Genomic DNA, 12,963 nt, shown 5'->3' with positions numbered 1-12,963 from the left:
CAATACTTTTTGAATGGAAGCGTTCCTTCCACTTCCTGCTTATTTTTGCCTTCTGCCCAGTTAACTGTTTTGCTGAAGTAACACTGCATGTTTGGATGACTGTCTCATGATTAATTGTCCTCGCTAAATTCTGCTAGAAGCTATATTAAAATGCTTTTTAGTTCGATTTTTGGTGTTGATAAATTCGGTTAGAAGGTATATTACAATGCTTTTGCAATATTACAGCTAATTACTATTAACGTTGCAATGTAAGTTGTGGGCGTTTAGGGGCAGGGTTTGCTACTGCGCATCCTGTGAGGTACTACACTGTTAGATAACCGTAAAATGTTTGGGGGGGGTGATAGCTAGCTAACGGTAGATCATTAGTATAACTGGTTAGCCACCGAAAAAGACCTGTGACACGGAGGTTAAAGTAGTACATAACAAAAAAAACAAAACATGGCCCCAACAGTGAGCCAGGGTAAACACTGATTACTTGTTCAAGTTGCATCGTTCATCCAGCTCGTAATCCATCCTACCTCTTAAAAAGTCTCTCTCTACTACTTTTACTGTGCCGATAATGCCAGTATGGGGTATACAGCATCAATTGCTGTATGGACAGAGTGGCCAATACCTACTGCCCTGTAAACCTTTTCAAAAGAAATTTACCCAGGTGCATCTATATCCATGAGCTTATGTCTACAAAAATCAAAACTACTGCAAATCTATCATGGCATGTTTAATATCATAGCTTAAGATGTCAGGCAGCACATTTATTTATTTTACATTTGTTAACCAGGTTAGTCCAACTGAGCATTTGGCTTGTTTTCAGTGGAGACCCGGGGAGAAAAACGCCACTGTGAGTTTATACATTTTTCCATACAATTCAGAATTCATACTTGTAACTAGCCAACAGTTATAAGAACATTTAGAATGAATCATACGGAGAATCAACAGGTCCAATTATCAAGGAATAAATGTGTTTTCATAACTTCTGTTGGGTTATTTTACATACAACAGTTAAGGATTCCTTTGCCTTGTAAATTTGGCCAATGGGCCTGTAATTCCCAAAGTTTCTAGTAAACCCCATTTTTGTAAGGACACCACCATAAGAGTTTCCCAAACCTCAGTGACATATGTTGCAGCAAGCCTTAAAAGTTAAACAAAGGCAGGACGGGTTTCAGTGAGGGCCCGTTTTGTTAAGAACCCAGCTCTGAGTCGATAGAAACTGTGTTTTACTTTCTTCTGTCTATGTTATAGGTTCATAGGTAGGAACTAGGCTATTGGCACAAAGACCTACGTAAGCCTAGCCAGCAAGGTACCATAGCTTACGCCACCCAAGAAAGTTATTTTCCTGTGCCACTAACCAGCAGAGACACTGAAGTGATCCCCAGGGGTATTTCCTATTTCCCATCCACTCATCAAGATTTTTTCTTGAAGAGTGCCAATGAAGAACTTTGCTTGACATAGATGGGTAGCTTGTTCCGTTTTCATCAGTATTCCCATCCAACAATTAGCTGACCAATAAGATGCCCGTCTCCCTTTTTCAATAACTCTAATTTTAGCTCAAAATATTTATATTTACAGAAGCTTCGTAAAAAACTGTACATGCTTCAAAAGAAGCTATCATATAAACTCTACATCTCCTTACAGTTATGACTACTCACCTGTCACATTAACTCGTACATCGTATCACATTCTAAGCTCTAGTATAACCACCTTTTAATTCTACTTTCTTACATTATCAACTACTTCACAAAATCACACACACTACAAGTACACTTTACTCAATATGCACCCCATATTTCTGGACAGTACCTACTGCAAGTAACCACGCTTATGAATGCATTACATTTTCTTCGTTCATGTTATAATGTGCGTTTGCCGTTTACACACTCCCTGTCCAGCATAAACCAACAAATGATCCAGCAACTCAGCGATCTACCCAGGTAAACAAAACACAATATATATAAAAAATATACATACACAGTTCGACATTTACATTTCTAGATGGACTTTGTTGTACTCCTATTTTGAAGTAAAAATAACCCAGACAAAGGCAGAACAAAGACAAGGTGGGACATTTCCTTGTCTCTATGCATGAGGGGCATGTGTGCAAAACTGCGACGAATGTGTGATTTCTCAGCGCTTCATCAAATTTCTTTTCAAATACAAGTACTTTCGCTTCATGTAGACGGGAAGAACATTCCACAGAAAACGGCAAACAGCTACAGTTAACTTTGAACCTAACACCACTCTTAAGTATTCAACTGCGGTACCACCTTTAACATTCTTGTAAGAAAAGCGCAGTGCTGGTCTGAACTGTCAGCAAACAGCTACAGTTAACTTTGAGTATGTGTCTACCTGTTTGAGCCAATATTCATTTGCCCCTGGAGAGCACTCGGCTTTGATTTGTAAGCAACCCACCCCACACACACACACACACCTTCCACTTTCTCTTATTCCCTTCTGTTAGCAAATAGTATCCATAACTGATCAATACTGTGTGTTTGTTAATTTAAATTATGACCACAGTAGCCTACTGATACAAGGTTACCCTGTTTTTCCACCTGAGAAGTTAAGAAATTAAAGTTTCAGAGCAGTCCTTGGTCAATTGTGATTGTTTCTTAACACATACTTGTCTTTGCTTTGTGATGGTTTCCAGCCCCCTCATACGAGCAACTAACAGGGTCTGTACCCACTTCGCTCCCCTCATACGAGCAACTAACAGGGTCTCTACCCGCTTCGCTCCACACCCTGCCCCCATTCCCTCCCGCCCCCAGTGGTCCCACCTTTATTGCACTCAAACCCTCCCATCTTTCCAATAGCCAACCACAGCACTAACCCAACACTACCTCCATCTTCCCACTACTATCACACCTCAACTAACATGTACAAGCATACCTTTCCTATGCTCACTGCATGCACTCTCCTTGCATATCTTACATCCTACCAAAGCTCCATCATTCCTCCACTCAACCACTATACTACTACTCACACCACCACTCATATCTCACCCACACTCAGCTCCCCTCCCTATGCACCCTCCACATATTCTACAAACTATATTACTCAAACATAAAGCATCCCTACAACTTAAACATAGTAACCCTCCCACCATACCTATTACCCACAGAGCACAATCATAAAGTTTCCCTTATAAACAAACCCATTCAAAAACTGAGAAAACTAATAATCTCATGCATATCAAAACTAGCCCTAAGTGGAGACATCCACCCCAACCCTGGCCCTACCATCTCCAACCCCAATCCTCATAAGACTAGAAACCACAACTTCTCCCATATTACAGCCAATAGAAAGCCAAGTGACTTCCTTCTACTAAGCCTAAATATTAGAAGTATATCCAACAAAGTCCATGAACTCCATGCCACCATAGACTTGTACTCCCCAGATATAGTCACCCTGACAGAAACCTGGCTAAAACCTCACATTACCAGTGATCAAATGCTCCCTACAGGTTATGGCATACTAAGAGTAGACTGGCTAAACAAAAAAGGAAGTGGTGTAGCTATAATATTTAAACAGCATCTAAACATCCAGATCTTAAAATCATCAGCTCCACAAATAGGCAATGAAGAAATAATATATACCAACCTCAAAATTAACCAAAACAAAGCCATCAACATAATTGGATGCTACTTCCCACCTGGCCAAAACATCCCTCCACTAGAAAACCTCCTCAGCTGATCTACCCACCATCTCCCCCAAGAAACTATCATCTTAGGTGATTTCAATATTGACTGGCAATCATGTTCTGGCAACAATCCAACCCATAGGTTCATACTAGGCTATCTGCCCTAGGGCATTTATAAGCCTAGCCAGAATGTGTTTTTCGATGTTAGTATACTGTGCCTCTAACAGTGACACAGAAGTGATACCCGGGGGTAAACCTACGATCTCCCATCCACTCATCAAGATTCCTCTTGAAGAGAGTCAATGAGGGACTCTGCCTAACCTGGACTGGGATTTTATTCCAGAGTGAAGGGAACCTCTGTGTTATGAAACTGTCCCTCCAGCATGTCCTATTTATTTCAGTGCTGAGGTTCAAGTCTCTCGAGCGCGTAGCTCGATGAGATTTGGATTTTCCGAGGTGCAGCATGTCCATTAATTCTGGGTTGGACATGGCTTTATACATCAGGCACAGATCGCCTCTGAACAGGCGGTATGCCACTGAGTAGAGCTGGAGTTTCTTTAACCGGGCAGCATATGGCATCTGTTTGAGCCCTTTGATCCTCTTGGTGAGGTACTTTTGGGGTCTTTCCAGTTGCTGCAGGTGTCTGGTAAGGTACATCCCAAAAGGGGCATTGTACTCAATTATGGGCCTGATGAGGGATGAGTAAAGAGGCACGATGACCTCCCCTGATCTAGATGTGAATCCCTTCATGATTAGGTGGGCTATATAAAATGTTTTTCTAACCACTTTGGCCACGTGGTTGTCAAATGAGAGATTGCTATCAACTTGGGTCCCCAGGTCCCTAATTACTTCTTCTGTACTTAATGGATTACCACCCATGTGGTAATTTGTGGGCACTTTGTTTTTGCCAAAGGGGATGACTACACACTTTTTGGCATTTAGCTTGAGGCCATGGCTCTGGCACCAGTTGTCTGTTTCTATGAGGCCCTTTTGGAGGATGCTTGTGTCGGCTGGAGAGTCGATTATGGCGCCCAGTTTGCAGTCATCTGCGGACTTGGTCAGCCACAGTCCTTCCGTGTTGGTCTGTACCTCCGAGAAATATATACCGAACAAGAGAGGTCCCAGGACTGAGCCTTGTGGGACACCACTTGTAACTGGTTTGGAGTCTGACATGGCTCCAGCAATTCTAACCAAGTGGGTTCTGTCCTTGAGCCAGTTTGCAATCCATCTAGTGACATAGGGGTTTATATTTCAGCTGGTGAGCTTATCTATAATGCCCGAGTGGGGTATTGTATCGAAGGCTTTAGTGAGGTCCAGGTAGGCTGTGTGGACCACCTTCCCCTCATCAATGGCCTTGGTGACTGTTTCAAAGAAATCAACCAGGTTTAAGAGGCAGGATCTGCCCTTAAAGCCGAACTGTAGGATCCAGTGTCTGTAGGTCCCCAATATCTTTATTTATGAGGTCCATGATGATCCTTTCCATAGCTTTGCAGACCAAGCTAGTCAGGCTTATGGGGAGATAGTTTCCAGGATCCGTTGAGGCACCACTTTTATGGAGAGGGACCACTGTTGCTGTACGCCACTCTTTGGGCACATATCCTGTAGTAAGGCTGAGATTGAACAGTAGTTTATGTTTGGGTTTAGCTCTTCTTGGAGTTCATGTAGGACGCAGCCCGGGACACCATCTGGTCCCATTGATGCTGTGTTTTTTGCTTTGGAGAGGTCGGCTCTTACCTGAGCATCTGAGATGTCAGGGGGGCAGCACTCTGCTGGGATAGATATTTGCCCTTTTAGTGGGGAAGGGGGGGGGGCGTTTGCGCTGAACCTGTCAGCTAGGATGTTGGCAATGTCTGTGGGTTGAGTGTATTTTTTGTCATTTTGGACAAATTCTGAGCATATCTGGGAATTACCACCCAGGTTCCTAACATAACTAAAGAAAGCCTTGTGATTATCCTTAGTGTCCTGTGCAATTTTTCTCTCGAAGCTGGCCTTAGACAATTTTATGAGTGCCCATAGTTTTTTGCCAACACTGATCAGTGATGCCTTCGCTTTTTGGGATTTTGCTCTATCATTTAGTAGTTTCCTCCTTCTATTGTATAGTTTGTTTATGGCTGGGGTCCACCAGACAGGACGTCTACCTTTGGAGGATTGGGTCTTGGTTTTATTTGGGATCACATGATCCATGCATTCCTGAAGGTGTTCATAGAATGCGTTTATAAAGGATTCTGCGGTCTGAGCCGTATTTTCCACAGGCCCGGGGGCTTTGAAGGATTCCACCTCAGTTTTGAGGAGTGTGAAATTTGCTTTAGAGAAGTTTTTCACTGTGGTTTTCTGGGCAGGGGGTGGGGTCGGGATGTGAATATCCAGTGAGATTAGTTTATGGTCTGATCTTACCAGTGAGGGATACACTTCTGGTCTGGAGCATAGAGTCCCCATGTTGGTGATGATCAGGTCCAGTATGTTTTCCCCTCTTGTGGGAGTGGTAACAAGTTGTTCCATAGCATTCAAGTTTATAAATTCTAGGAACCTTTGGGCTAGGGTGTTGGAGCTAGAGTAATGCTCCCAGTCTATGTTTGGGTAGTTGAAGTCGCACAATATAATGGTGTTTGGAGAGACCTTCATATTTTCCAGTGTTCTCAGAAAGGCCGAGTGGGGTTCCTGGGTTTGGGAGGGTGGTCTGTAGCAGGCTATAAACTGGAAGGCAGTTTTACCCACTGTTAGTTGCACATGGATAGTCTCGGATGCTTCGTGCTTTGCCACCAACCTGGAGGTGTGGGTATCTTTGATGAATATCGATACTCCCCCTCCTTTTGTGGTTCGGTCCAAGTTTTGGGGTCGAAAAGCATGGTACGAGGTATAACCTGGTAGTGCTGGGGTGCTCTCGGGAGCCCTGAACCAGGTTTCTGTTACTGCACAGATATCGATGTTCTCCATGCTAAGGAGAGTTTTGAGTGCGTGCATCTTGAGGTTTAGACTTCTGGCGTTGAGTAGCATTACTCTTAGTTTCTTATTCCTTGTGATACCTATGGAGGTGGGTTTGTCTTTTGAGCCTTGCCTAAAAAAGGCACTATGGGGGTAGCAAGAGCCTTTGCCAATATCCGAAAGCCCAGGGGTGACAGGTGCAAGCCGTCCCTAGCGAAGCATCGTGGCTTGTCGAGCATATCATCCCAAGCTGACAGGTATTGGATCCCCTTTGAATGACACCAGTATAAGCCAATTGTTTAAATTGATCATCTTGTCTTCATATTGTGGCATCATTCTTGGTGAGGGTAAGATGCTACTCAAGGTCAGGGTCATACCGGCCTGGGCTACATGCTCAGAGAGCTCCTTTATGTCTCTTTTCATGTAGTCCAGGGAGGTACGTCTCAGGTCATTCACACCAGCATGGACAATGACTGAGTCATATTTGTACTTGCCTTGGAGTGACCCGAGTGCTTGTGTTACGTGGCGGATCGTAGCGCCAGACAGGCTGCTCACCGTGACCCACTCCTTGTCCAGCGGGACGGCAGTGTGCCTGAAGATAGAGTCACCTATTACAAGTGTTATCAGGTGTGTTGTTTAGTCTTAAGGGCTGTGACTGTTCAGCACATTGGCTTTGTGAGATGTGTTGCACGTGTTTTGTTTTGGGGTAGCAGTTGCTTGGGTGTCTGCTTTGGAGGTCTCTGCTGCTTAGGCAGATCTTTATTTAGAGCCTCAGAGTATGTTTTTGTGTGATTATGTGTTTGGTTTGCTGTCGTGGTAGGTCTATGTGAGACTGGAATTGTAGTGAGTGTGGTTTCCTTCTCCTCCTGACTGGTTATGCCAGTACTGAGTTGAGAGAGCTTAGCCTCCAGTTTGGCTATATGGTTGCATCTCTCACACGTGTTGGAATTTGTTGGGAGGAGGAGAGGGTTGTCTGTGTACATGAGGCAGTTGTAACATTGCTTCAAGATTCCCAGATTCACCAGCTGGACTGGAGAGGAGATTGACAACTGACCTTTGGACATGCTAGAATAATATTGGGAGGGTGTAGTGCTTTTAATTTTTAGTGCTGACTTATATAATTGCTTTAGCGAGCAAGTGCCAGGTAACTTAAGTGCAATGTGTTACAGGTAACAAATGCAAAAATGACAAACAGTAACTTTCTTTCAAGTGAAACAAGGAAATAGGTACAGTAAGCAATGCAGATATCACTAGTGATCCACAGAAGCGCTGAGAAGCCGCGTATTAGGTGGAATTAGCATTCCAGGGAAATAACAAGCATATAAACAAAGCTAGATTCAGCATGCTTGGATCTAGTCTATGCTACAGCAAACAAGGTGCACCAATTTCAGTAAGATACAGTTCAAATATTCAGGCACTACAAACCTTTAACCAGAAATTCCCAGCTCAAAAGGGCAGAGTCTAGCCTCTTCTCCCACAAGAGTGCAGACCACGAACCTTCTTAATGTAAAATAACTGGCCTGAAGCCCAAGTGCTTAAACCAGAACTAATACACTAAGTATAACAGACACTGGGCTCTCAAATCAGCAGTTCCCAACTTAGAAGGATGAAAGCTACCTGTCCTGCCACCACAGTGCATTCCACAAACCTTCCTAATGTAAAACAACTGGTCTGAAGCCCAAGTGCTTAATCCAAAAGACTTAGAATGATAGCTACACTTTAATCGAGTTACTACCAAGCAGTAACAAATACAATTGAATACTTTAGAGAACGCCTGGATTAGTGCTCAAGTTACACAAACAAAGCTAGATCCAGCAGGCCCGAATCCAGTCTATGCCACAGCAAACAAGGCGCACCAACTTCAGTAAGAAGCAGTTTCAGATATGCATGCACTATAAGCCTTTAACCAGAAATTCCCAGCTCAGAAGGGCAGAGTCCAGCCTCTCCTCCCACAACAGTGCAGACCACGAACCCTCTTAATGTAAAATAACTGGCCTGAAAGCCCAAGTGCTTAAACCGGAATTAATACACTTTTAGAATAACAGACACTGAGCCCTCAATCAGCAGTTCCCAACCTAGAAGGATGTAAGCTACCTGTTCTGCCACTACAGTGCAGACCAAATGTACACCTTCATGGCTTCACCCAACTAGTCCGGTCACCAACCAGGATAAATAAAAACTCCAGCAAGCACACTACCCTGGATTGGATACTAGTCAGTAAGAGCCCCAGTCATATATAACAGGCTGTTTATAAGATAGCCTCACTGATCACTCCCCAACATTCCTACTAAAAAAAAACCTATACCAAACTAAACCTGTCATCTACCGTCAAATACATAAAAAACTAAACTTTAACCCACTCACATTCATCTCATCCCTCAAAGAATGTAACTGGCATCCTCTAAAGTACCTCAGTCTAAATGATGCAGTTGAATTTTTTTAATACCACCTTCCTGAACATCCTTAAATTACCATGCCCCCATAAGATTTTCCAGAACCAAAGCACAACCCTCCCCATGGCTATAGAAAAACATAAGTCAGAAATGAAAAACAGGGATAAAGCCTGGGAGCACTGGCGCAAAACCAAAACCCCCTCAGCTAGACAGAAATTCCTAGAACTATGCAACAGAGTCAAAAAGCTAATAAAACAGGACAAATTCCAATACTACCAGTCTGCCCTAGACTCCTCACAACACAGCCCCAAACAATTCTGGTCCTCCATAAACTCCATCCTCCACCCAGGTAAAGTCAGTACCCCTCCTAACACCCCTCACTCCTCAGAAAATATTGCTACCTCATTCAACACACACTTCACCCAAACCATACTATCACTAGCTAAACAATACAATCCCCCTCCCGTCCAACGCATACCTTCAACTAGTAATCTCCCCACTGCCTTCTCTTTCTCCTGTACCTACCTCCAACATAAAAAACTCTTAACTAAACTTAAACCCACCAAATTAGCAGCAGACAATCTCCCAAGTGAATACCTACAAATCGCAGCTGATGCTCTGGCCTACCCAGTATCCATCTTGATTAACCGATCTCTGTCAGAAAGTTACGTTCCCACACTGTGGAAAGTATCACATATAATTCCCCTCCAAAAAGGCGAACCCTCCGCAGAACTAACCAATTACCACCCCATAGCTATTCTCTCTCCACTCTCCAAAATACTAGAGAGATGCATACACTCTCAGGTCTCAGACTACCTCCTTACTAACAACCTCCTTTCCAGTACTCAGCATGGTTTCCGACCAAACCATAGCACCACCACTGCCTTACTCTCCTTTACTAACACTATCTTTCAGCATTAAAACAATAGCTCTCTCTCCTCTGCTACTTTCCTACACCTATCTAAAGCATTTGACATGGTCCCACACAAACTGTCCTCAATAACCTATCCTTCTCACAGTCAAGTCACCAACTGGTTTCAGAGTTACCTGTCTGACCGCCAACAATCCGTTGTACGGCAGAATGACATATCTCCCCAACTACCTGTCTCCATAGGGGTTCCCCAAGGATCCATCCTTGGACCCCTACTCTTCTCTGTTTACACCAATAATCTAGCCTCTGCTACCAAACATGGCACACTCATACAATACGCAGAAGACTCTACCACCATCTGCTCAGCCTAGTCCCTACCAAAACTGCAAAAAGTCACACAGGAAGCCTTTTCCACTGTTGAAACATGGTTATCCGATGCCCAATTAATACTCAACCCAAACAAAAACAACTCTCACTTTAACATCACAGCAAAAGACAACACACTATATACCCAACTGAACACACCAAATTGCTAGGAGTGGAAACACACAAACTAAAATTTGACATTCACATATCCATGACCATAAAAAAAGTCCACAAAAAAACTAGGAGCATTATACAGAAATAAGCAATTTCTCACCAAAGCAGCAAAGATTTCAATAGCAAATTCCCACCTTATCTCCACCCTACTTTATGCCTCTCCAATACATACCAACCTAAGGCAATGTGATCTAGACAAGCTACAGACAACAAAATCGCCAAATTCGCCACAGGGGCATCCTACCGTAATCACCAGTCTCTCACTTGCTGAACTGGGCTGGCTTGAACTCCCTTCACCTCCTTCAGTGGTATCAACTCTCACTCGCCCACAAACTAGTAAACCATCCACTAAATGTCCCATCCCTCCAGAATCTACTCCAACCCTATCGCACCACCAGACCACTAAGATCATGCAACAAAAATCACTTGCAGATCACTAAAGCCAATAACTCTGCTGGTGAAGCACTATTCTCTTGCGCCATAGCCAAATTATGGAACTCACTCCTACCACAATTACCTCTGTACCATCATGCACCCACTTCAAAACTTTACTAAAAGCGCACCTAAAAACATGCTGGCTATGCCCTTGCAACTCCCACTCTAATATCATCCACCCCATCCAATCACTACCTTTCTTTCCACTCCACTAACTACCTTGATTATAGCAAGCTCAGATTCTCATAAGCCTAGTACTTATTACACAGCAGGAACTTCATTGTAACATTTGTTAATGTCTGTTATGTACTTCACAGATAAAGATTCTAGTTGTCTACTGATGTACTATGTTCTTCATCTGTAAATATGTTGTAAGTAACTGCTATGTTACATACACATATAAACATATAAACACACGCATGCATACACAAATACGTATATACGAACTATTTAACAGAATATAAAACAGGTAAGCTAGTCTCTCAACGGCAGTCAGGTGAGAAAAAAAATCTCCACCTACAATTACTGGATGAATGCACGTTCAGCAGCAAGAGTATGCATAGTAATAAACTCCGCCCCCTGTTGGTGCTCACGCCCAAAGTACAATAAACATGCATGTAATAACAAACTTGCCAAAACGAGAGGAAAAAAAAACAAGTCTAAATGAAATTACTCGCTCAATCCCAGAATATGCAATGCGGTACGGTCCTTGCGCACGGAACCCAACCCCTTGTATAAATAAAAATCTCTCCAACCATGACATATTACCGATCATACATTTTATTATGAAGTGCAAGTTGGTATAATAAAACAAAAAATATATAAAGACACCCAGTGGCGAAACACATAAACGCAAACAAGTCTACGACAGGGAAAAAAAAAAAAAAAGGTTAGGCCCTTCAAACAGGGCCTTGATTCCTGCAGCGATAAAAAAAACAGTAGTGATCAATTAAGATATTAAAATATAATAAAGGCTATATATTCCCCATAACTACTGCATAACACGGTCATACATATAAAAAATAAACCGCACTTACCCCTTACACGTCCCGATCAGTTCAAGAGAACCCGCATCAGTGCTTGGGCCGACCCATTGACATACACTTCCCATACGAGTCCTTCTTTTCAACGGGTTATCTGTTCTTTTATTTTCTTTCAACAACGGCGTCGTCACCTTCTGTAAATCCAAGAAAGGATATATTAAAATATAGGACTGATGAATATTAAATCCAAATAGTTTCACGTTCCCGATAGACGTTTAAGAAACAAGACATATCAAAATAGTCGACGTGCTGCAATGACTTGTGGGAATAAATTGTACGGTATCCGTCACTAGTGCGAGGAGGCAGTGTTAGAAATTGGAAGACTGACAACTTAAGTAGTTGTTGCTATTCAACGTAACATTATAAACGCAACAATTTAATGTGCGATACAACACCTTTTAAGCCGTTATTACGTAATGCTAAGGCTGTCATGCCATTAAAATATAACGTTCTATTTGTAAATAATTCGTATACACTTTCTGTATGTTGTCTTTGAAAATAATAGCATTGTTTAAAAATAAACAAGATGTCCATTATTTTGATTGGTTTATTTAATTTGAAGCCGCTCATATCGTTTACTTGCCTTGTACAGCTCAACCTTAGCCCAAGAAATCTAAACAAAACCCAAAAAATAATGACGGAACACGTTTTAAATATTCCACTTCATCATCATCAGCCCCTTTTTTCACATTTTCTACATGGGGTATTCAGTTCCACTCTCCTGCCTTCAACACTCATGCATGACTGCTGGAGATCTTTCACACATTCCATCCACCTCTTTGGTGGACGTCCTTATTTCCTTTTACTTTCTTCTGTCTATCCCAAATCTTCTTCACCAGATTGTCTTCTGCTTTTCTGCGGGTGTCCAAACCACCATAAACTGTTCTCTTTGATTTGTTGTGTCTTTCAGCTTTTCCCGGTTAGGAGTTGCCACAGCGGAACTCCGGTCCGCTAACGATTGTCAGATTTTTACATGTCGAGTTGCCGGCCCCGACGCACAACCTTCAACGAAGGTACGCCGATTCACGCATGTCTCCACACAGGAGACGCTCTAGCTGAGAATCGAACTGGACAACGTCTTACTGTGAGGCGACAATGCTACCGCAGCACCACCACTGCAGTTTT

General features: G+C 42.8%; 1 protein-coding gene across 2 annotated transcripts in view; it reads right to left on the bottom strand.

The window, feature by feature from the left end:
- Positions 1-12,136, bottom strand: part of DIDO1 (death inducer-obliterator 1) — a 1,822,440-nt gene extending 1,810,304 nt beyond the window's left edge. For both annotated transcript variants that reach the window (XM_044089904.1, XM_044089905.1), the window contains exon 1: positions 11,833-12,136. The gene's annotated coding sequence lies outside the window, so the exon portion shown is untranslated. The remainder of the gene's footprint in view (positions 1-11,832) is intronic.
- Between the last annotated feature and the right edge of the window lie 827 nt (positions 12,137-12,963).

This window comes from Protopterus annectens, chromosome 12.part0 (assembly GCF_019279795.1).
Source record: "Protopterus annectens isolate FY-2018-M chromosome 12.part0, PAN1.0, whole genome shotgun sequence".
Classification (NCBI taxonomy): Eukaryota; Metazoa; Chordata; order Ceratodontiformes; family Protopteridae; genus Protopterus; species Protopterus annectens.
Note: the sequence above shows the minus strand (reverse complement) of the source record. Positions and strands in the feature narration are given on the sequence as shown.